The sequence below is a fragment of the Tachypleus tridentatus genome, chromosome 5 (assembly GCF_004210375.1).
Source record: "Tachypleus tridentatus isolate NWPU-2018 chromosome 5, ASM421037v1, whole genome shotgun sequence".
NCBI classification, from domain to species: Eukaryota; Metazoa; Arthropoda; class Merostomata; order Xiphosura; family Limulidae; genus Tachypleus; species Tachypleus tridentatus.
Genome location: NC_134829.1, coordinates 35768630 through 35794989, shown reverse-complemented (window position 1 = coordinate 35794989; position 26360 = coordinate 35768630). Strand labels below are relative to the sequence as shown.

At 32.9% G+C, this 26360-nt stretch overlaps 1 long non-coding RNA gene across 1 annotated transcript; it reads left to right on the top strand.

Annotated features, from left to right (window-relative positions):
* Positions 1-2964: 2964 nt before the first annotated feature.
* On the top strand, positions 2965-26274 carry LOC143250933 (uncharacterized). Its single transcript, XR_013028441.1, has 2 exons — positions 2965-3537; positions 12755-26274. It is a non-coding gene; the product is annotated as an uncharacterized LOC143250933 (long non-coding RNA).
* The last annotated feature ends 86 nt before the right edge of the window (positions 26275-26360 follow it).

Below are 26360 nucleotides of genomic sequence, written 5' to 3'. Positions count from 1 at the left end.
TTTTGCTATGTAAACTATGTATTTATGTTATATTTCTTTTGATTTGTGGCTTTACTCTTAATGATATATTAAATGTTCAATCTCAGCTAATCTTGATTTTCTTTATTATTATGTATTACCTTAGGTGGAATTTAGGTGAGCTTCCTCTTTTACATATACGCATATTTTCATAAACAGATTATTTCTAATTTGTAATAATGAATTATTAATCAGAGTATGAGTTTCCAATGAAAACGCAGTTTAAAATAGCACACCTTTTGAAATGTACCTTGGTATTTACAGTATTATAATTTGGTCTGTAATTTATAGTTACAGTTTGGTCTGTTGAATTGTTTTATTGCATCACAGGCCTACAAATTGTGTGTTTGTTCTTGTGATTCTCGTGTTCTTACCAATCGAATTACATAATTAGGCCTAGATGTAGGCTTTTTCAGTAGCCGAAATGTACATCTTTTATATAGGCGTGCTTCTAAGCTTTTCGATCTAAGCGATAGTTCGTAAGTATCAGTCAGTAGGCCTAAGTATACATGCAAGTATCGTGGCAACAAGATCACTCTGTGACTGCATGTTTACAGCTTTCAGGTTCACGTAATCAGAGATTACCAATTTGCAAACTGAACAGTCCACATAAGTGGTTGCAAAAATCATTCCCCCCCCCTATCGGGTGTCAAAAATCTACGCCCCTGATAATTTACCATCTATACTTCATATTAATGGCATTTTGGGAAGCCCCTCCACAGTTTACCTTAGCCTCCCCCCAACGAAAATATCCTTGCGCCGCCACTGTTAATAACGTGAAAGGAATCTTGAGGGGTAAATGTATAGATTTGTTATTATGGATACATTTTATTTGTTGAATATTTGCGCAAAGCTACTTGAGAGCTATATGTGCTAGCCGTTCCTAATTTTGTAGTGAAAAATAAGAGAGAAAACAGCCAGTTAACAGTATCAACTGTCAATATTGGGCTATTTTTTTTATCAAGGAATAGTGAGATCAAGCTTCACATTATAACACGAGTATGCTTTGCAATGGATTTCAAACATGCGAATCCCAATTGCGAGTTAAGCATCCTAACCACCAGTTGACAGATAAGTTTTAACCGTAGCTCCAGAATTGCTCTGATTTTTCAAAGTAATTTCCCACCCGTCTTCTTTGTCACTTATCTCCAGATTGATTTTATTATTTAATAAATTACAATTTTCACTGTCTTGTAACTTTTATTTCTTTGTTAGTTATCACAAACACTCATTTTCAAGAGATAAAAGTCCTTAAATGTATCACTTATTTTCTCACAAGTTGATGTGTAATAATTAACCAGCAGTTATATTTTTTTTTACTCTCATTCGAAAGAATCAGTTTTGTTCATAAAATGAGCTCTCTCTATAACATATTTTATGTATTACTTATCTTCATGAAAATAGGCCTTTTCTTGTTTTATTACCTGGACGTTATACTCTTTTGATTTCTTTTCTCAATAGCTGTGTCAACTGCTTTTCTTCATGGCCTAGCGCGTTAAGGCGTGCTCTTCGTAATCTGAGGGTCGCGGAGTCGCGCCAAACATGCTCGCCCTCCCAGCCGTGGGGGCGTTATAATGTTACGATCAATCCCACTATTCGTTGGTAAAAGAGTAGCCCAAGAGTTGGCAGTGGGTGGTGATGACTAGCTGCCTTCCCTCTAGTCTTTCACTACTAAATTAGGGACGGTTAGCACAAATAGCCCTCGAGTAGCTTTGTGCGAAATTTCAAAACAAACAAGCTTTTCTTCATTTTTTCTATTAATTCGGTCATGTTAACAAAATATTTCACCTTAACAAAAAACTTATATCATAATTCAATTTGCTAATATCTTGTTCACTTTTTTATTAGTTCGTGGTTTCAAGACGATTCGAAAACACAAGAAACAAACGATATTCCAGTTTATCTAAAAGGCCTGGCATGGCCTAGCGCGTTAAGGCGTGCACTTCGTAATCTGAGGGTCGCGGATTCGCGCCCGAGTCGCGCCAAACATGCTCGCCCTCCCAGCCGTGGGGGCGTTATAATGTGACGGTCAATCCCACTATTCATTGGTAAAAGAGTAGCCCAAGAGTTGGCGGTGGGTGGTGATGACTAGCTGCCTTCCCTCTGGTCTTACACTGCTAAATTAGGGACGGCTAGCACAGATAGCCCTCGAGTGGCTTTGTGCGAAATTCCAAAACAAACAAACAAACAAAAGTTTATCTAAAATAAATGCTATTAAATAGAGATCGTGATGAAACAAAATGTCGGCCTTAACAATCGACTGTTTAAAACTACTTTTAAAATACCTAAATATTAACAATAACTATTTCACAACATTTCTTGAGTAAACATAAAGCTTATTTTCGTCATAAAGCCGTCTAAATCGCTATATACGTACAGGTTTATAAAGTGAATCAAAATTTCAATATTTTAGCGAATTTTCACTAAGTGACTATTCCAGACAAGTATACAGAAAAAATAGGAAAGTTATTGCTCTAGTTCTCTCACAGAACTCTTTCTTCTAGAGTCTCAAAGATTTCTTTCTTGTATCGAAACGGATTCTATTATACATACATACATACATACATACATATACACACACACACACCACACATAATTGAAATGTGTCACTTCGGGCATATAATTATATTTGAGGTTAGGTTAGTAGAGATCCTCATGAGAAATAACATTGAATCGGGTATTCGCGCACCTCACAGTTGGTATTTCTGGTGCACAAAAATATAGCTGACGAAAAGAAAAAACGAAATATAATAAAATTATTTTAAATTTTATAAATACAAGTGGGGATCAATATACACGTAACCTAGTCACCAGTAGTGATATAGAAAGTTTCCATGTTACAAAAGGTATTGAAACATAAAGTAAAAACTACAAAATTGAATTACAGAAAAGTGAAAAAAATATTATATCCCTACTTTTGCTCAGTCTAATGCTTGTTTGTTTTTGAATTTCGCGCAAAGCTACACAAGGGCTATCTGCGCTAGCCGTCCCTAATTTAGTAGTGTAAGACTAGAGGGAAGGGAGCTAGACATCACCACCCACCGCCAACTCTTGGGCTACTCTTTTACCAACGAATAATGGGATTGACCGTCACATTATACAGCCTCCACGGCTGAAAGGGCGAGCATGTTTGGTGCGACAGGGATTCCAACCCGCGATCGTCAAATTACGAGTCGAACGCCTTAACCCACCTGGCCATGCCAGGCCTGAGGCTAATGCAATTGTTATGATTTGCTAAAGTAAGTGTTTTAAATTTTAAGTAACTCAGTTTTCTAGTTTTGATTTTCTTGTACAATAAATAATTACATATTTATTTAGACCCTTCAGGAGACAAAACAACTATAATTTTGTTTACAAATTACAATTTAAAAATTCAAATGTTTGTAACAATTTTAGTTTTAAAAAATAAATTTATTAAATAACACAAAATTATCCGTACACCGAGGTCAAAATCAATCTAAGTTTCGTAGCTCGAAGTTAGATTTCTATTATTTCTTCACACTTAGAAGTTGAAAAAAGGTAAGTTATTAAATTATGAAGTTATATAATTAAATTTAAAACTAAAATTTTGGTAACAAATGAAATAAGTAAAACGAACTTGAGGTAAACTTTTAGTTCGTAATAAAAAGTTTTTTGTCTTTTGTTTAAATATATTACAAATAATCTTAATTTGCAGCTTTTCATTGCGTTACATTTAGGTAAAGAATGGAATTGAAAGATACATTTTTTGAGAAATATAAATATTATATCAAAATCCGTATTCAAGTTAAAAATTAAAGAACTAATATACAGTCATGTGAAAAAATTAGGACACCCTATGAAAGCCTGTGTATTTTTGTAAAAATTGTAGATATATGGATATTTAATCTAAGTTGTAACAATACTGAGAGATTAAAGTAATATAACTAAACAATTAAAACTGAAGAAAAGACTTTTCAAGATCTGTAAAATGTAATTCTACAAAAATGCATATTCTAACTGAGGAAACAGTTAGGACACCCCCACATTTATTCCCACTTAAAATGGCTCAACTCATACACAGGTGTATCACACCAGGTGCACGTGATTAGAAGATCGTTTCTTAGCATTGTGAGTTAGGCTTGCCCTATTTAAACCTCAGACATTTAATTTGGTGTGCTCCTGACTGTTGAAATGAGAGCAAAAGAGCTGTCTGAGGCTTTCAGAAAGAAAATTGTAGCAGCTTATGAGTCTGGTAAGGGATTTGAAAAGATCCCAAAAAATTTTGAAATCAGTCATTCCACTGTTCAGAAAATAGTTAACAAGTGGAGGGCTTTCAAAACAACTGCCAACATCCCCAGGTCTGGTTGTCCAAGCAAGTTCATCTCAAGAGCAGACTGCAATATGCTAAAAGAGGTCTCCAAACACCCTAACATGTCATCACGGGACATACAGCAGGCTCTGGCTACTGTTGATGTGAAAGTACATGCTTCTACAATCAGAAAGAGACTGCACAAGTGTAACTTGCATGGGAGGTGTGCAAGGAAGAAACCTTTGCTCTCTAAGAGAAACATCAAGGCCAGACTGAAGTTTGCCAGAGAGAATGTAGACAAAGACCAGGACTTCTGGAATAATATTCTTTGGACAGATGAGTCCAAAATTTAATTATTTGGACACCAGATCAGAGGACATGTTTGGCATAAACCAAATACAGCATTCCAGGAAAACAATATCATACCAACTGTGAAGCATGGAGGTGGAAGTGTTATGGTTTGGGGCTGCTTTGCTGCAGCAGGACCTGGACAGCTCACAATCATAGAATCCACCGTGAATTCTACTGTGTATCAGAGGGTGCCTGAGGAACATGCGAGTCCATCTGTTAGAAAATTAAAGCTGAAGCAGAACTGGACCCTGCAACACGACAGTGACCCAAAATACACCAGTAAATCCACCAAGGACTGGCTGAAAACTAAGAAATGGAGAGTCCTGTAATGGCCGAGTCAAAGCCCAGATCTTAAACCCATTGAGATGCTGTGCGGTGACTTGAAACGGGCTGTACATGCAAGAAATCCCTCAAACATCTCACAGCTGACAGAATTCTGCATTGAGGAGTGGGGCAAACTTTCTTCAGACCAATGTCAGAGACTGGTAGATGGCTACAAGAAGCATCTCTCTGCAATTATTTCAGCCATTATTATTATTATTATTATTATGGTTATTAGGGGGTAGGGTGTCCTAACTTTTTCCTCAGTTAGAATATGCATTTTTGTAGAATTACATTTACAGAAGATCTTGAAAACTCTTTTTTTCAGTTTTAATTGTTTAGTTATATTCCTATAATCTCTCAGTATTGTTAAAATTGAGATTAAATATCTATATATCCAAAAATGTTACAAAAATACACAGGCTCTCATAGGGTGTCCTAATTTTTTCACATGACTGTGGGCTTAAACAAATTCTGACAGGAGCAGAGGTCATGGAGATCAGAAAACTATATTTTCAATTAACAATATTTGAAATTTTTATTTAGAAATTGTATAAATAATTCATTTTTCTTTACTACAGTGTTGTTGGCTTCTTACCTTAAATATCTTTCTTAGGAAAACATAAATGTTTTTACACTCATTACACCTACGAGAGCCCTTTTTTGTGTGGTATAATTGTAAAGCAACTTTTATTTGCACAGATTGAAATTATTATATTTATTGTATTTAGCTATTCCTGACATTTTGTTATAACTTTTGTTTGAGTGATAATAAATTACAATTACATAATTATTATGCTCTTTCAGGTGATGTTGCTTTTAGTGTAAAGTAATTGCTAATAATTATTAGAAAAACAAATTTTGAAAAAAATAACTATGATGTAAGAATGGAAATGCCTAAAAGTACAGAAACAAGTCGGGATGAATACACAAAATCATACAAAATCCCAATATAAGTAGTCACATTTTTCCAAGAACAATTTTTATCTACAACTAAATGTTGAATTCCTTTCATTTGCATGAATTCAGGTTTCAAGAAGAGCATTTAAACTTAATAATGCTATAGAGTCTTACAATGGCTAATTACCATAAGCTTGTTTGTTTGTTTTTAATTTTGCGCATAGCTACTCGAGGGCTATCTGTGCTAGCCGTCCCTAATTTAGCAGTGTAAGACTAGAGGGAAGGCAGCTAGTCATCACCACCCACCGCCAACTCTTGGGCTACTCTTTTACCAACGAATAGTGGGATTGACCGTCACATTATAACACCCCCACAGCTGAAAGGGCAAGCATGTTTGGTGTGACCTGGATTCAAACCCGCGACCGTCAAATTACGAGTCGAATGCCTTAACCCACCTGGCCATGCCAGGCCTGAGGCTAATGCAATTGTAATGATTTGCTAAAGTAAGTGTTTTAAATTTTAAGTAACTCAGTTTTCTGGTTTTGATTTTCTTGTATAATAAATAATTACATATTTATTTAGACCCTTCAGGAGACAAAACAACTATAATTTTGTTTACAAATTACAATTTAAACATTCACATGTTTGTAACAATTTCAGTTTAACACCTTAACGTGCTTGGCCAGGCCGGGCCCACCATAAGCTTGTAACATTGACTCAGTGGCTACTAATATAGGCATTTTTATATGGTTTTATGTAATCATCCCTACCTTGTTTCTGTAGCTTTTTGTACTGCCATTCGTACATCATTATTTCTTTCAAAAATTAATTTTACTTGTTTCCCCTCTTCTTCTTTTTTTCAAACAATACCAGTGAATATTAAAGGTGGAATGAAAACATTGTAAATGCATATTTGAATATACAGATATAAATTTAAACTTTAGAAGGGTAGATCCCAAAGTATTTTGCTGCTAGTTATAAACTTGCTGATTTCTGATGTATACTGTTATTTTAAATTATCTTAAGCATTAATTGAATAAATCTATGTTTGAAATATTATAAAAAAAAAAATACAAGTTAAAATTAAGTTACTTAAAACTGCCAGCTGTCATTTTCAAGTGTTTCAGATATTACCCTGTGATTATATACTGATTTAATTTTTTCAAGTTAAATGTTTTGGGACCACATGGGATCTATTGGTTCACCTTGACTGTTTCACACGCTAACCTTAATTAACTTAAAGAAAGCCTTTAAAGCCAGCCCTTATAATTCATATACTTATCAATCTATATATTAAACTCATTTAAATTTACTGCCTCTACAACACCTGAAGGCATCCCATTCCAAAATTCAACCACCCTGTTACAAAAATAAAACTTTTAACTGAGGATGGCTCCTACCCTGTCAAAATTTATATTTGTGTCCCATAGTCCTACTGTTCTCATTGTTAGAAAAAAACAAAAAACATAAACACTATAATTTCTCTATACAATCTTAAACATCTCAATCATATCCCCTTTCCTAACTCTTCTTTCAAAAGAAAACAGTTTGGGAAATTTCACCTTCTCATATGACAATCCCTCCATCCAAGGCACTGTTCTAGTACCCCTTCTATGAACCCTTTTCAACAATTTGATGTCTTTCTTAGGGTAAGAAGCCCATGACAGAACACAGTATTCTAAATGTGGCCTAACCATTGACCTCTTGAGTGAAATTATAACATCTTGAGACTTGTATTCAATACTTCTTTAGATACAATCTAAAATCCTGTTTGCCATACCACTAGCAACAGAACACTGCTTGAATGGCTTTAAAGACATCATTATTACACCAAGATTCTTTTTTTTTTCATAACATTGTTAAGATTATTCCCATCTATATTATACTTACAGATCAAAACATAATAACCTATATACATTATCTTGCATTTATTACTATTAAATCACATCACCCATTTGTTTGCTGAACTCAATAAATGATGTAAATCCTTTCATAAATCAGCAGCATCCTCTGTACAGTCAGCAATACCTGAAACTTTAACACCATCTAAACATTTAACTAATTTATTGACTATTTCTTTATCTGTCATTGATGTAAATCAAAAGAGCAGTATTCCAAAGACTGAACCCTAAGGTACCCCACTTGTGACATTAATCCAGTTTGACTGAACTCCATTTGTAACAACCCTCTGCTTTCTTTCATCCAGTCACTTTTCTATGTAATTTGCTAACTCATCTTCCATACCCACAGAGACAATTTTTATCACAAGCCTTTTATGTGGCACCTTGTCAAATGCTTTCTGGAAATTCAGATAAACCACATCTACACCCTTACCATCATCTGGACAGCAGTAACCTATTCAAAGAATATCAAAAGATTTGTAAGGCAGCATTTTCCCTAAGTAAAGCCATGTTGACTATTCAATAAATACTAAACTTTGTTAAATGACTTTGCAAAGCATCTTTTAACAGACTTTCCAACACCTTTCCTACAACCTATGTGAGACTAATGGGTCTGTGATTACTGGGATAATTTTTATTACCTCCATTAGAAAGAAGAGTTGCATTAGCTAACTTCCAATCTTCTAGTACCTGCCCACTATTAAAGGACTGAAAAAAAACCTTTCTCTGCCTCATTCTTTTTGCATTTAGGTTTTCTTGGCTCTAACCACTATCTAATTCTAGTTTGTTAATAGTCCTAGCAAACAAACCAGCCCCTACTATATTTAAATGTAAGCTATTCATTCCAAAAAAAAAAATTTTTTTTTCCCCACTGAACTGATCCTACAAGGCCAAGCCTAGCATTTAGCTCTAGTGACCTACTTATAACTTCATCTCTACAGTTAATTTTGGACAGTATCCCTGACAATATTAAGTTATTTCCTTTTTCTTTAAATGCATTTATCAACCCTTTGTTCTTATCAGTTAGCCCTTCTGATCTACCTTTCTCCACATCATCAGCCACTACATGCACCACAAAAACTACATTTCTGCTCACCCCCTTTATTATATCTTCTGCTCTGTCAGTTATTTTCTATACCTGTACCTCTGGGTAGCATAATCCAATTTTTTTTCTACTTATTTACCTCACAGACTATTCTGTCTACATGCCTTATCTAAGAAATAACTGGTAACTATAACCTCTGTGTCTTCCACATCCTTCTCTGACACCTTTGTCTTCCTTCCCTCCAATAATTCCTCATTTGTAGAATCCAAAGGGTGAAATTTGTTGCTCAGTGGAATAGGCTTATTATAATCAGATTCATTACTTTTTACTCTAATAGTACTTTTCTAATTTCCTGATAGGCATTGTTAGCTAATGTAACCCTTGCATGTAAAAGCTCAAATTTCTCTTGGAATCCTGCTTCCATTTCCCACAGTCTACACTTCTCTTTATTTATTGCCTCTACTTCAATTAATATTTCTCATCCATCTTGCAAACTATAAAATTGCACATGTGTATTACTAGCTTCCTTAAAAGTACATGTCAGTCCTGAGTTCCTAAATAAAACCAACTCATTTGTACCCATTACACCTAATAAACTTTGAATGCTTAACTGCTATAATAGTCTTAACAGTTCTCAAATAAAACCAACTCAATACACCTAATAAATCATGAATGCTTAACTTTACAATGTTGTCCTTCACCAATTATGCCCTCTAAAAATGCATTGGTATCTAAATTTTTATTGAATGTAGCCTAGTCAATTACTTCATAATTTTCAAATGCAAAGATTTGTAACTGCCTTATAGTGTTTGACAATAGACTTCTAATTACCTACCTGTACGAATTATTAACTTGTGAAGGTAACTTTTGATAGGCCAGATAGCTTTCTGTCATGTTGATCTTTCTTTTAAACGTATAGAATAGTTGATAATTACTATAAGAACATAAGTAAATATTTTTCAGATTATTATAACTACCTTTAATAACGGCATTTGAACATTAAATTTTGGAACATGAGTTATCAAATATACTTTACTTAGTGCACCATAACATAAGTTTACTACATTTCAGATTTTTTGTTTAATATTCTTAATTTCTCACCAATTTTCAAACTATTTATTAAGTACCAAAATTAAATGTTCTGATGTCAATCGATAAAGGTAATAAAAAAAGGGCTGAGAAAAACTAAATTTAAATTTTAAATGCAATAGACTTCTAATTCCAGACCTACCTGTATTTGTTTGCCCAGTAATTACTTGTTATTTTGGCTCATATTAACTTGTGAAGGTAACTTTTGATAGGCCAGATAGCTTTCTGTCATGTTGATCATTTTTTCATTAATGATTAAAGTTAATTTTAAAGTGGGTGTTTGTATAGAATAGTTGATAATTACTATAAGAACATAAGTAAATATCCTTGAATCAGTGATGATCAATGGGATAAAATAATTGTGCAACATTTCCCAATCTTTTGAAACTCCACTTGTTGAGTAACAGTCTGAATTTATATGTTATCAACAAAATGGCGGCTGGTTTGGGCTGAGAAATAAAAATACATTTATTTACAAGTAAGCCTGGTATGCCTCCAATGGTACTTTTCCATCACTGTTTGTTTCTCAATTGGGTAAGGATGGAGAATTGACAACGTAATTGTCCACAAAGGCCCCTTCTTCAGAACAGGTATATACAAATAAGTCATCGTCAGGTTCACAAAGAAAGATGGCTGGTTTAATTTGTTTTCTACATGTTTCATTCTGTCATTGTTATTGGTTTCTTTCTCTACTTCATGCTTTTTTTTTATTTCTTCAGTTTTGGAAGCAAGTCAAATAAACACAACATAACCATAGAAAACACTCAAATACTAAATAAAGAAACAAACATAAACAAATGCAAAATTAAAGAAGCCTTACTTATACAACAACTTAAACCCAAAATAAACCAATATAAAGGAATGCCTTTATACCTATATTAATAAAATAAATAAAATTATATATTCAAACATCTAATACCGCCCTCTACATTTCGACACACAGTTACACAACCCCTTTCAAACATGTGGTCAGCTTCCGGTCAGTTACCTCTTTCTTTGTGAACCTGACGATGACCGAAGAAGGTAGGTGCACTTATCAGACAAAGAATATGTTGGAAAGGAATCCAGCTTTCATCTTTATGTGATCTTGCAGGCCATGCGAACAGTTCGTTTCTTGATTTCTTCATAAATAACACCAACACATCGGAATGTTCATCTGATCTATCTTTTATGTTTCCCACATACCATTCATGATTGTATATGCATGCCACATATTTTCCTGTCTGATAATAGTCATTGCTATCATTAGACCCTATTTGAGCTGCTGCAGCATCACTTTCACTGCTACTACCAACAGTTACAACTGTGTACACATCATCATTTGATAACCTGCTCATATAGAATTTGTTGGTAGAATAAAGTTATGATGTGACCTAATACCTGTCACAGTTTTGTATTTTTCATAGCACTCAAGTAGATCAAACTTTACACAATTCTGCAGGACTGATTCCTGATTGACAAGAAAGAAATGAATGCCCTGAATGTGGTCCTTTGCCCAATAGTACATATCAGAGACACTTATAATTTGATTATTTATAGGCAACTGAAGGCTTGCATGAGCCACCAGCCTCTTCACTGTACCCCCAACTCCATCGCATGGACTTTTCCCATGACTGGTGGCAAAAAATGCCATTCAGCAGACAACTGATAATCTTCAAAATGATCGCAAAGTTTTTAAAATTTGTGTATTGCGAAGCTGCACCATCGCTGTAATAAATTATCATTTCTGTGTTTGGATATTTCTGTTTAACATGGTTTAGTACTGTGGTAAAGAAAGCATGAACAGCTACTGTGTCATGTTTCAGACAATCTCACAGAACACACATGCTAACAACACTGATATCTTCTGAATTTGATTCTCTGAAGTACATTACAAAAGAGTGTAGTGTTGCCTGAGAATTATCCCAGTAGTGCCCCTGCACAGCATCCTGAACTATAAAGCTATAGTTTTCAGCATAGTCTAATAACGTTATAGCTGTGTTAGGACTGAGGTCATTTTTCAAGTAAAAACGTATGGTCAGAGGATACTTTAAAAAAAATTATAACTCAAAAAGTAGGTTGAACACCATCTTGATTTTTTTGTAGATCATATTCAGAAATATAAGAATATATGGCGAAAAGGCTGAATAACTGGTGACATGGTCAAACTGTAGCCTAAAGTAGGGCTATTTTTAGCTAAATCTTAAAAAGTTGCATGCAACTACATTGTTTTACAGGAGATCTAACAGACTTTTAATTACAACAATTGCTGATTTATCAACTAAGTTATAGGAAATTTGAAAAGAAAATTCAGCTTTGTATCATATTAAGTCTTAGAGTTATGGCTAATTAAACAAACCAATGTTTTTTATGATTTTGGGTTTTCAGGTGATTTTACAGCCTTACTGTGCAAATTCTAAGAGAGATAAACTTGGTTTGAGACCATTTTTGAATTCTGCGAGATAAATTCAGTCAGTGTAGCAAATTTCAGCCTTCTACCACCATTACTCTTGCAGCTTTAAGCAGCCAAAGTTGCCCAAAAATGAAAAAAAAATTAACTAAATTTTACAGGGTTGTAAATCACAAACTATTACAGATTTTGATCTAATACTTAGCAATTTTTCATTATATGGGTAGATGAGCACATGTGAATTTTTTCAAGGCATTTTGTGGAGGTCACCTGCAGCCTCCTGGATGATTTGACATGGAATGATCCTTTGTTGATCTTGTCTTAGTCATATTTATTTAATATATAATTTATTTAAAAACTACATCTATTAAACTGCCTTCTTTTACTTTCCAGTCTCTTTCTTAGTGATTTTTATAAATTTCTACTTCTGTAAAATTTTTACTTAATTTTCCATTTATTCACTATTTCAGTAACTCCAGTAAATTTCTGATATTGTTTCACGAGGTCATCTCAAAGGTCATCTTTTTCCATGTCTATTTTCTTCAAAATAACCCCACTTTTGATGCAAGTATTGTATACATTTTTCTTTTGGTAGGGGAATTTTAAAATTATCTTGTGAAAATAATTCAATGTTTAAGTACATGTAACAATAACAAGTTAGTTTTATATATATGTGAAAAATGGATTGATATGAGAAGAGAATGCACTGTGTAGAAGAGCAAACGACGTTCGCTCCTCTACACAGTGCTTTCTCTACCCATACCAAGCAATTTTTACATATTTTTCTCTACAAGTGGGTTTTCTCATCATCACAGATTAAATTGGTTTTATTTTCTCTTTAACAATCCTTTACCAGCTTATGCACTTTGTAACTTGAGTCAGTTGTATTATTGTAACCAAGGATTTCATAAACTTAAGTAACATTTACACACAGTGATCTAAAATGAAATTATCAGCATTGCAAGTATAATTGCTCGTTCCTGTGGAAAGCTATTGGGCCTGCAAAATTTTCTGGAACTGTATGACAGTTCTACAGTGATATATTCATACTCGACATTTAGTAACATTCACCATCCATGAGTAAAAGGATTTCATTGAAATTTTAGTTTAAAAATAAACTATCACAGCTTTGATTTTCTATTGCAATGCTCATGAGATTTTCACTAAAGATAAATTATTTTTTAAATATGTTTTTCAGTTTTTGTTTTTATTAAACTATTTTTGTAATTTTTATTAGTTAAACCTGAAACATTTTTTGAAAATTTCAATTCTTTTATTTATTGCTCAGCTATAAAACTGCATACTTATAAAAATTGCCCATTCATGATTGGTGATGGTTGGTGCAATAGTTTGAGATTCAATTGTTGTACATATACCTTGCAAGCTCCATCACAATATTAATTTCATTATCAAGTGATGTAAAATTGCAGTATATGCTGTACAAAATTTCATGAGATAATGAATAATTTGGATAAAGTGTTGGAAATCTGAGAAACCACTTTTAAACAATACAGTACAATTTCTACATCTACAGCACACTTGCCAAGAGAATAAGTCCAGAGTAAGGCCTGCATTTTAATTTAAAGAAGGTTCATGAGAAAACGTATCTCCATACTGCAAATACTAAAAAATAACACCAATGTCACACACAATAAAAAAAAAAAAGATTATTAATATGAAATGCTTGTAGTCTTCTTTGTGAACAGGAAATTTTATTTTAAAAAATCTAATAATTGCCATAATTAATTATATATGTATTTTACAAGGGCACACTTGTTAGTACAAGTTTATAAAAATAAAACTACTAACATTTCTGATTCTAATAGCAAAGTGCTTTAATTGTTCAGGTAGTTGTATTTGTCCATTCAATCAACATCTCAATTTAAAGATGAGGAAATTAACACAATGGTTCAGAGTTCAACTACTGTGATAGCAAGTGCAGGTTTCTTTATTGCCTGATAAAGTGATATGTAATCACTGTATTGTTAAAAATAAAAGGACTACCTTAAAATAGTTTTTTAGGGTGAGTCAAAACTGATAACTCTGGAAATTTAAAAATGTAGTTAACCTTTCCAAATAAAGATGCTTCATGAAAGTGGAGCAATTTGAATACACAGTAATTACTAAACGTGATTAGGTAATTTGTCATTGTAAGTCAAGTATTGTACAGAGTTCAACCACTATGATGCTTGATAAAAATAGTGATATATTAATATGTGCATTGTTTAAAAAAAAAAGATAAAATGACTACCCAGACAATAATTCTTTTATACAGTGAGTCAAAACTGATAACTCTAGCAACTTACAAAAGGTATTGCATAAGTTATTGTTGGCCATTCCAAATAAAGATGTCATACAAATGGAACTATTTGGATATACTAGGATGAATTAGGTAATTTGGAAAAGTAAGCCAAATATAACAATGATTTTTTATAGATTAATTACTGAATATTTTACATTTGCACCAGATGCTACTTATTACACAATCATGTTACGGCAGATACAACAAATTTAAAAAACACACACCTTTGTTAGTAACAATAGATATCAAAAATAATTAATTTACATTGACCACTATATAAATAAAAGTATCCATTACATATATGAAGATTACCAAAACTCCCCCCCACCCATTTTAACATGGGATAGTTTGTCGTTTTTTTAAAGTAAAAGGTTCAGCGATTAATCAACAAATAAATTGTAGGTGGAAGGTTGTGCTATTTTAAAAAAGAAAATTTGTTTATTTACTTCAACTGTATGATCAACACAAGAGTTTACTTGCATATAATATTTTTTGTAAAATAAAAGAGTAATTTAACAATACAATCAATTTCTAATCTACACTGATCTTTACCAATTATACTAAACTATAAAACATTTCCTGAGTTACAAACATAAAGTATATTTTCAAATTAAAAAACAAAAAACATGAACATGTAATTATGAACAAATAAAATTATCATGAACTCCAGAAAATCTTTCAATGTTTATTTCAGCAAATAGAGATTGTTTTTTTAAAAAAGAAAGTTTTGAAAGATTCTCTGGAATTTTAGTCATTACATTTATCCATAATATTTGCATGATATTGCAGCAAACATTATATAATGGGAGGGATACATGCTCCATTTCAGCCTTTACATTTAGAAGAATATTTACCCATAACCTTCATCAACTCCACATAAAAAGTAATATTGATATGTTACATTTTCAAATTGTTGATAAAATTTCCATACACTAATATACAAATTTGGCACCATGCCCATACTCACTACCTGAAACAGTTAAAATATATAAAATCAAAATAAAAAGCTCAATTTCATTGTCTTTTGAAATTTCTAATATTTATAAAAATATTTTCATTTGGATAGAAGACGTGAAAAGTGGACAAATGTCTGTCCATGTTGATCAGTTATAATTTGTGGAGTATTCCTTGTCTTATTACAATAAGGTGATGCATTACTTCGTTATTAACCATTTGATTCAAGCCTAAATTTACCAAGATTTCATCACAACATCTGTGACTCAGCATCACTAAAGTGAGGAGTTCTGCTCAGCATTGTAAAATGATACTTAAAATATCTTTGGATTTAACAGAACAAGGATACATTAACTATATTTTAAAGTAGGCCCTCATACTGATTACATTCAATATACATTTTTATTTATTGGGATTGTTAGATCTAATAGATAATTAATGAGATTCTGTTTTTTACTTCATATTAAAATAACAATATTTTAGATAAAATTAAACGAACAGAAATCATCATAAATATTATTTATAATACAATAAAAAGTTAACTGGTAATTTTGTTACTTTTTAGGTCAGAAAAAAGTATGAACAGTAATACCTTCTCACCCTATGTTATTCATAATCGGTTCTGAAAATTTAAGATTGGGAAACAACTGGGGTCGTGGAGTATTTGGACTTAGTTCAGACAAGCAGGACCTATGAATATTGCTTTGTCTCTGAAGCTCAGAATTCATTCATTGCTGTTTATATTGTAATTGTCAAATTGAACATTCAACTTTGGAAGCTATTATGCCCTCCCTTTCAAACAATTTATTTTTAGCCTTACATTTTTCCCTTCACAATAATTTTACTTTACAGAACAATATTTCTTTCTTCAGATCTTTGCTTATTCAACTTATGCATATCAGTATTACAGGTTATGATATTTTAATATGGGTTATCAAGTTTAATGTATTTTTTTAATACTAGGATATAAAGAAAAATTCAACTGTATGAAGAACAAGGCTATATTTTCATTTCTTTAGCTGTCATGTCATGGAATGACACAATGTTCATTGTTGACAAAGTTTAGTAGTTAGGATAAAACATTTTTCATCATGTTTATGTGAAACGAAAGTACAAGTTTATGCTTATTTCACCAAAATGTCATTCGAGACGTTTTTCTTTCAACCGTTGGTTAGTCAATATACAAATTATAAAATCACATAAATTTCATGATGAGAAAGTTCTTTGAGACAAAAGTTTAAAAATGTATAATGGTAACCATTTTGAAACATTGTACACTTGTTACTGGTTTAAAACCTATAATTTTTCTTCATTACTCCTTCAAACTATTATATTTTAGTTTTTAAATAATTAATATTAATAGGTTTGATACTACAGTTTTATTAGGTTGTTACAGTAAATAGTGATTCAATATAAAAACTTACTTAGGAAAATGTGTATATACATTCTTTATTGAGCCTATTTCTAGTTAAAATAATTTTCCTTAATTATACTTAAGATCTTTTCCTAATAAAAATTAAAATTATTGATGTTAATGCAAACACACAAGATCTTTGTTGTTATTTGGTATAATTTATGTTCATTCAATTATATAAAATTAACTTTATTAGTCACCATATATATTTTTCCATAGTTGCTTTGCATCAACCAGGTAGATAACTTGTTTCGTTGAGTTCGTAAGGTTCCAAGCATTATTAGTGTAAATCAATACTTTCTTAGATACTGCTATACGAAGTTCCCTTGATCATATTGACAGAGCACAAGTGGGGGAAGTTGATTCCCTTCAGCAAAAACTCTGTCACCGATTCCAGATTTTTGATACAGGGTGTGAAAACTATTAAAAGTATGTACCAGCCAGCACAAAATCCAGCCACAAAGAAGGATACGAAGATCAAGACGATAAACCAAATAATTGACCACAAGAAGTTGCCTCCTTCACCAGAACCCATCTGCGAAACAAAGAAAATGTAATACGTAGTGTATAAATCATTCTACTTTACTGGTTTGGTAGTTGTTTCGTGAATTCAGAATTATAATTATGGTTTCAAAAGCCACCAATATAAGAGATAGCTCTAATAAATTAATATCTCTAAATTAAGCTCTTATGGTAATAATAAATTATTGGTTACTCATAATAGTCTACGACAAACTTCAAGATTTCAACTGAGTACTATGTATTAGGATTAATTATGGGATTTGGAATGAGATTTGAAATGGGGTCACGTTAATCGCAACGCAAGTACATATAATGATTAAACTTTGTAGAACATTGCATTGTCTAAAACATCTGATGAAGAAAACCCCGTATAACATTACATTTAAAATGTCTTCTTTACTGTTAGTAGTACTATTAATTATATAAAGTTGATAAGTATTGGAGTTTTAATTCGAATGTTAAGTAGCTTATCAAAATTTCCAGTTAAGAAATATAACTCTTGGTATATGAAAATGAAATGTTTTAAAACGTAACTTACGTAGGTCTAAGCGTAACTATGTGAATATGTAACACTCACCGTATATGCCTTTATTTTTCTTGTTAGTACTTAAATCGCAAATCCCGTAGTGATGCGTTTGACTTCACTAAAAGTTTTATGTGTTTAATAAAAATCACGTGAGAATGACAGCCCATGTGGATACAACGTCACATGATGTGCGTGCGTTTAATACCAACAGATTCCAAGGTCAACGCCTTTTTGTAATCAGTTTTGTCGAGTTTTATAACAGGTAATACTAATCACGTTGATTGCTTCAGTAAAACAAAATATGGAGCATATGGACCCAAATATTTCATTAGTAAATAACTTACTAAATTACCTTGGAACTTTCGACTTCAGCAGACACAAAAATTTCTCAAAATATTATGTAGTATATCGCTTCATCCTTATCAATACATAGTAAAATATGAAATATTAAAACTTGAAAAAATGAATTTTTAAAAGTAAACAATTTGAATAATAAGATGACGATGGTATTGTTCCTGATAAGAAACCTTGTATTTAGTTGTATCTCAAGACTGCTGGTATTAAAACTTTTATTAAAATAAAGTAGAGAACAACGTTTCAACCTTATCAGATCGTCTTTAAGTTAACCTGAAGATGACCTGAGAAGATTGAAACGTTGTTCTTTACTTTATTTTAATAAAAGTTTTAATACCCAAACCAGCCGTCTGAAGATATATTTTTATTTAAAGTGGGTTTCTCGTCATCACGAATTACTCGTATATAATTTTACTTCTTTTATATTGAATGAGCTACCTAGACAAATAGTTTACATGGGATTTTTGATAAGTTATTAAGGCGTTAGCGATTATATATTGAAAATAAAAATTATAGTAAAATTAAAAATAAATAAATATTACACCCAAGAAAAAAAAAGTTCAACCATGTCCAGAGGTCGTATAGAAGACGGCGGAGATCTCTCTCTATTATAGGTGTTTGGGTATTGATGTTTATATATCCAGGAGGGTCAGGTTTCGTCTACCTCTTCCTCCTTCCTTTAAATTTTGTCTTGCAATTGTCAAGTGTATTTATACATTGTACACGAGGCCGGAGTAACCTGAGTAAGTGCCCTTTCAGGACAATGTCCATACACCATCTACACATACACTTGGTGTAAATAAATCATTTCTCTTTATAGTTCCATAATTATTTGCACTTTCATAAGTTAGGTATTAATTATAAAGCATTTACATAAAAACCCTTTCAGTGTTTAGTAATGAACCCCTATACTAATGTGGAGTCTAGTTTATAGGTGGCCTTTTTTCTCTTTTTTAAAGTATATTTATTTAGAAAATATATATTCACTGGGGAAAGGTGTTTAGGTCTGTCCTCATCATGTATACGGTACCTGTCGAGCTCACTTACTAGTTCATTTTTTCTCCATTTTTTGTCAAAATAGTTTATTGTACTATGTAGGAGTTTATTTGCAATTGTTTCTATATGTGCGTATTTATATATGAATTCAGATGATGTTGTTCTGGGTACTTTATAAGCTGTTGTGAGTAATGTATTTTGAATTGTTTGTAGTTTTGTTTGAGGTAGTTTTTTACTCGCATTTATCCATGCAGGGGCTGCATAGTCAATGACGGGTCTAATGTAAGTTTTATATATTTTTATGTTAGATGCCGTTGCTCCACTATTTTTACCAGTTAGACTCCTAGCATTGTTTGTTCTTCGCCATATATTTGTTCTAATATTATTTATGTGGTTTGTCCACGTTAGTTTTGAGTCGAATGTAAGTCCTAGAAATTTTGCAGATGTAGCAGTCTGAAGAAGTGCTCCATTCATTTAGATCTGTGGTTGTGCTTTTTTTATGTTTAGTTAACTTAGTGAATACTACTAGTTGTGTTTATTTTGATTCTATATTTTTGACAATATTCACTTATTCTGTTTAGTTGTGGTTGTATGTTTGTGGCTGCTATTGCTAGTATCGGTGCACTTTTCCAGACTGCCACATCGTCTGCGAACTGTGAAGAGTATACATTATTTGGATCTTTTAGAGGAATATTAGTCACGTGCATGATGAATAGGATAGGGCTAACCACCCCTCCTTGAGGAACACCATTTTCTGGGGTGAAACACTGAGAAGGTTCCTTCAACGTTAACTCTACATATTCTGTTTTCCAGAAAGTTAGATAGCCAGTAAATAGTTCCCCGCGGTAGTCACATTTCTTGCATTCGGAACCGGAGGCCGTGATACCATACAGTGTCGAATGCCTTCTCTAAATATCGAGAAAGCAAGCGACAGTGCATTCTAGTTTATTAAAGCTATCAATAATTGCTTCGGTTAATTTAACTAAATGGTCCATAGTTTGTCTGAATTTTCTGAAACCGTTTTGTTCTTCTTGTAATTTTGATGTTATCTCCAAGAATGTGTAGTCTGTTACTGATAATTTTTTCAAGAATTTTGCCTACACAGTTGGTCAGGCTGATTGGTTGGTAGCTATTTGGGTTATTAGCTGGCTTTCCTTCTTTATGGAATATTAATATGTTTGGATGCTTCCAAGAAACCGGGATATAACCAGAGTATAATGATAAATTAAAATTGCTGTGAATGTTCAAATAATTTCAGAGTGCCTTTTTTTTTTAGAAAGATAGCTTGTATACCATCTTCTCCTAGAGATTTATTTTTAATATTTGTTATTGCTTCTATGAGTTCTTGTACGGAAATTGTGTTTGTTAGTATTGTGTATTCGTTTGTGTTGTTGATTTGATAGTTATTTAAGTTCACCGGGAAAATTGGTTCAAATAGTTCACTGTTGTTTGTTATAAAAGTATACGTTCATGTCTTGTGTGTTTTAAACGTGTTTTGAAGTTGTTGTTTGAATATTTCGACTTTTTCTTTATTTGTATGTGCTGTAATATTATGTTCTATCGGTGGGTATTTTCTTCTTGCTGTGTCTCCATTTGCGAGTCTTTTTAGGTGTGTCCAAAATTGTTTCAGATCTGTTTTTTCATCAAGTTGAGATCTGGTAAAGAAAGTTAGTTTTGAATTTCGCGCAAAGCCACACGAGGGCTATCTGCAGTAGCCGTACCTACGTTGAATCAAAACGCAAACACGTGCTACGTTTTCAGATATAGAACCAGGGACTCTAAAAAGTTAATAAACCAGGTCGGAAGTAATATCTACATTATTTTCTTAAGCTGCGAATTCCTATTTTAGTGCTTGAATGGCTTCAAAGAGAAATTTGGCAACTAACAATTAAAAAAGTGATAAAATATCTCAAACTATTCCAATAATTAACATGAAAATAGTCCTATAAAGTGTGCGGGAGTTTGTGTTGTTGTTTTTAATAGGATTGCTAAGATGTGAATAAAATATTCGTAGCCTTCCCCCCCCCCTGTAGGGTTGTGAATACTAGTAACATGAACAACTGTATTAATTTCGTCTAAAAATATGAAAGTCAACGTTTTTGCCATTAGAAGTATTTTAGTAGCCTTAGCCGTTGAGCGAGGAGTTATGCTTTTATGTTTGTTTGTTTTGGAATTTCACATTATAACGCCCCCACTGCTGGGAGGGCGAGCATGTTTAGGGCGACGCGGATGCGAACCCGCGACCCTCAGGTTACGAGTCGCACGCCTTAACGCGCTTGGCCATGCCGGGCCTGCTTTTATGTTCTTTTAAAATGTGAAATTAATGGGAAAAAACCCTATAATGAACTACTGTCGTAACTTGTGATTAATTCAAGTTAAAAATAATAAGTAACCGGTCTTAAAAATTTAATAAATAGATGATATATTATTAAGGCAGACAATTCACTTTTTGGCATAAATTTGAAACTATCTTGAGGAATGACTAAAATGGTAACACTTCACATAACTGTGTTGCCTCTATCGGCAGTGAAAATGAAAAAAAAAAAAAAATTGTTGGTGAATGTTTCAAAAATACCTTTACTACTCCTAACCTAGATATATCTGTCTACTTTAATTAGCCTTAATTAATGACACATAACCTCCAACCACCTTGATTATACACCAGTGTTTCCCGCTGTAATCTCAAACGAAATTTCTGATCCTTCTCACGACAACACAAACAGGCCATTTATGAATTCAAGAATTAATATATTCCTCAAAATTTTCTAAAACTATCCTCTGGCGAAGACCTCACCAGGATCCCTTCCATAGCAGCACTCCTGAACAGCGTATTGTTTTAATTGTGTTACCTTTTTTTTTTTAACCTTTTTCTTTCTTTCTGGTATTACTCCCTTACAAGGAAATTAGCTGTTAACTGTTATCCCCAAGAAAGAAACCATGTCACCATGCATTTGCGAGTTTCTTACCTTATGCTTACTAAACTTATTAATAAACTCCCGAAGAAAAACAAATATCCACAGAATTGGTATGGCATCTAGGAAACAATAATTCAATAACCTTATTTAAAACAAGCCGCGACCCGCAAAACATTTGCACAATTTTTCATCTCCTCCCTGAACCTTCCATGTTCTATCATTTTCGCAAACGCCATTTAAGCTGTGCTTTCTTGCGAGCATTATCTGTTAAATCGGTAAATGCTGGTCTGTTTGAAAAAAATTACGCGGTCATATGAACAAATTCACGTAGACCAAACTCTATTCAACAAAATTACACGTAAACACAGCAAATTTATAAATGTACATAATATGACACGGTTTTAAGAATTGAAACAAAGAAACTCACAAAAACGAAGAATAAGACCTGCAGTAAAAAAAAAAAAAAGTTGCTAAAAGGTGTTTATAGCAGTGTATGAAGGGAACAAAATCTAAATTATTGCAATGCAAAGTTGTAATGAAAGCAAACTCAGCTGATTATGTAGAGACGTCTGAATGACGTTAGAGTGATAAGTTCATCCAAACCATATACTTATTTAGACCTAAATAAGTCGTGAAAGCTCATACCAATCGTATTTAGTGTATGTTCGTCTTTTTAGGTAATTACACACGACTTAAGTGTTGTTTGTGTGGAATACTTTGCAAAACAAAGTTGAAGTCGAAGCCATCAATGTCGGTCAGTCATGCACCGTACTCATAACACCAAAAGTTTGACTAAGCAAAGAACAGGTAAAGTGATTTTGAATGAAAAATCCAATATGCAATCCTGACTACTCAGACAAAGACTTTTTTTAACAATATGAGATTTGTATCGTTTGATCGCGAAATTTGCAAGAAAAATTTTGGACAGACAAACGCAACCATATTATTAATGTAGATATTCAAACTATGGACCATGAATACAGACGAACCGTAGATAATGTGAACAGTTTAACCGAAACGGTTTTTATTTTTGTAAGTTAATTATAACACTGTTGTTTTCTGAGATGTCGAAAAAAGCTTTTGACTCTCCCTGGCTTGGCAGACTTAAAAACCTACAAGATGCCACCCATGTTTCTGAGGAGGATCTCAAGTTTCGTAACAAATCACTCTACCAAAGTGTGCATTAACAACCCTCTTGGAAGTTCTTCTCATTTAACGCCAAAGCCCCACAAAGATCAGTGTTAAGCTCCTTGTTATAAATATAATGTACTTGTTAACGACATCCCACTCCCTCTGACCGCCAACTCCTGCATCTCAGTAGGGTGATGATGTAATGGTTTGGAGCGCTTCTCGCGACCTCAGATTTGCAGCTAACAGTTTGATTTCTCTCAACCAAATTACACTGTAGTGTAGCAAGTAAGTTTCTCAATACTTCAAAAACGTAAGTCGTTTCTCATAAATGTTTAAATACAGTCAAGTTAAAGCTATGCGACACAATCAAGCTTCTCTATATTAACGAAAATTTAAAAAAATATGCATAATAGGACAAATTAAGAACATATATACATATGCGCACAAACACCATACTAACGAAAACACATAGATTATATGGATAGAAATACAACATTACACTCATCGGAATGACGAGTCTATACGCATAGAGTTATTGTGACCCTGCTAATAAAATACGAATGATGATAACTCTCAAAATTTTTAATCATATTTTTCGTAAACTGCAAAAACTACAGAAGCTCATATAATTCCTCACCTTCATTTCTACATGCTACGCTGATAGTTTTATGCTTTGTTTTGAATTTCGTGCAAAGCTAGTCGAGGGTTATCAGTGCTAGCCGTCCCTAATTTAGCAGAGTAAGACTAGAGGGAAGACCCATCGCGAATTCTTGGGCTACTCTTTTTCCCCACGAATAATGGGATTGACCATAACATTATAACGCCCCCTGGGGCTGAAAGGGCGAGCATGTTTGGTGCGACCGGGATTCGAACCCGCGACTCTCAGATTACGAGTCGAGTGCGTTATCCACCTGGCCATGCCGCACACTGATAGTTTCAATTATCTTCCCAGTTAAATAAGACTGATGAAATTAGCTGCAGAATTTTAATAGAAAATTTGAGAAGAGAAATTTTCCTTCTGCACAGTTTTCTATCATAGCAGTCATTTCCATCTAATATTAATATATACTCCCCTTTTAACTTATTAAATAAAAGCTAATATTTAATTATCTAGCGTGTTGTCAGTTTTAAACTGACTTTACGTATTTTTCACTTAAAAGTACAAATATCTCTGTTGTTTTTCTTAAAAAAAGTTGCTTTAGAGCACTGGGCTTGTAAGACTTTTCAACCAGAAAAACAAACCCATCTTCTCCACTTTCTATTTAACACACACACAACAATGGTTTGATATTGTATTTACCTATGTCGACTAGATTTATCTTCACTTCTAGTGGCACAGAGATATCTGCGGACTTACGACACTAGAAACCGAGTTTTGATGGTGAGGATGGGAATAACACACAGATAGCCCTTTGTGTAGCTTTGTGCTTAACTACAAACACTAATTATTATTTTAGAAAGACTAAATTAATAATGTATTAATGTTGTAATATACTTATACCGCGAGCAGGGCAATAGAAAATTGTAAATTTTAAAACACCCTGTGTGCTAATTCCGGAATTTCTGCCAAGTTGGATAGTTATGCATATTGCATCCCATCTAGATTGATAAGTGTTGGTGTTGTATGAAAGGCCTTTCACAGAATGTGAGAGACATACTATTATATATTGTTCTTTTCTTTAATTCGTAAGTTCTTAAAATTGTAAAACATGCTCGAAAAAATTGTTCTACCGTTAACTTGTAAACGAGTCTGGTAGTTAAGGTGTTGATATCCAGCTTCGAACATGCTTGTCCATTTAGCTGTGAGGATGTTATTTCTCATCAGTTTCAGCTGTTTTCAGTAAATAATGGCCTAAGAGTTGGTGATGGGTGCCACTGTCCTATTGCCATATCTGTAGTAGACAGTTCACAGTTGAGGACGGCAACAAATAGCCTTACAAGTTCTGACATGAACGAACAAACAAAACTTATAAATAGTAGGCAACTTTCTGCCACTCATATTTATTTATTTTTGTATTAACTCACGTTTGGGAGGTTACAGCACACTAGTCAAATTAATAGGTATCACAAAGGCACATATAAAGTGAAATGTAGTAAGCTTGAGTAACCAGGCTTTCATGAACTTGCAGTAATAGACATTATTTTGTAAAATTGTATTTTCAGCTATTTAATACAAATAAACTTTTAATTGGTTTCATATTTACTAGTTAAATTCTTTTTGTGTCTTAAAGAAACACGATGTAGTACTTGACTTCGGTTTCCTGTGACTCATCTAATTTCTGAGTAATAAATATTTTGCACATTCCCCCTGGACAGTGTGTTTATTGGAAATTAGGCACAAAGCTACAGTGATACACACCATGCATTTTTGTTATATTAACAGTTTTATTCTACGTATATCGGTTTCCACCCAACAAATTGTCAAGAAAACTCAAATTATTTTAGCTACCTTTGTCATTCCTTGTATCTGACATGTCCTTGGATAGTACAGTGATAATACTGCATTCTGTGTAAGGATATAAAGAGTTTTGTTTTGTAATGTAGTTCAAGTGATATCTTGAGATTAGAATCTCTTTTTGTTTTGATGGAATTGGCCAATAGTGACATAAGACTAGTGAAAAGGATAGTGTTATATAATTTGGCATATAACACAATGATTTTTCTTTCCAAAATCTGTTTGGTAAGTGACTTATAAATGTTTGCTTTTTAAACAGTAACACTTTCTAAAGTTTTTAACCTGTAACATTAACTAATTCTTATGAAACATCTTAGGTTCTTAGAAGAGTTTAGAGCTAACTGTTTAGTAAAGTCTAATGGATACATTATTTTGATTGTTGTTGAGTTTCAATAAAAATATGTTTTCACTGTATGTTTTACATTTTGTCCAGTCTTTCTTTTTCATACCCAAAGTCAAATAACTCAAAATTACTTTATAATACACATTTTGTTCAATCTACTGTTA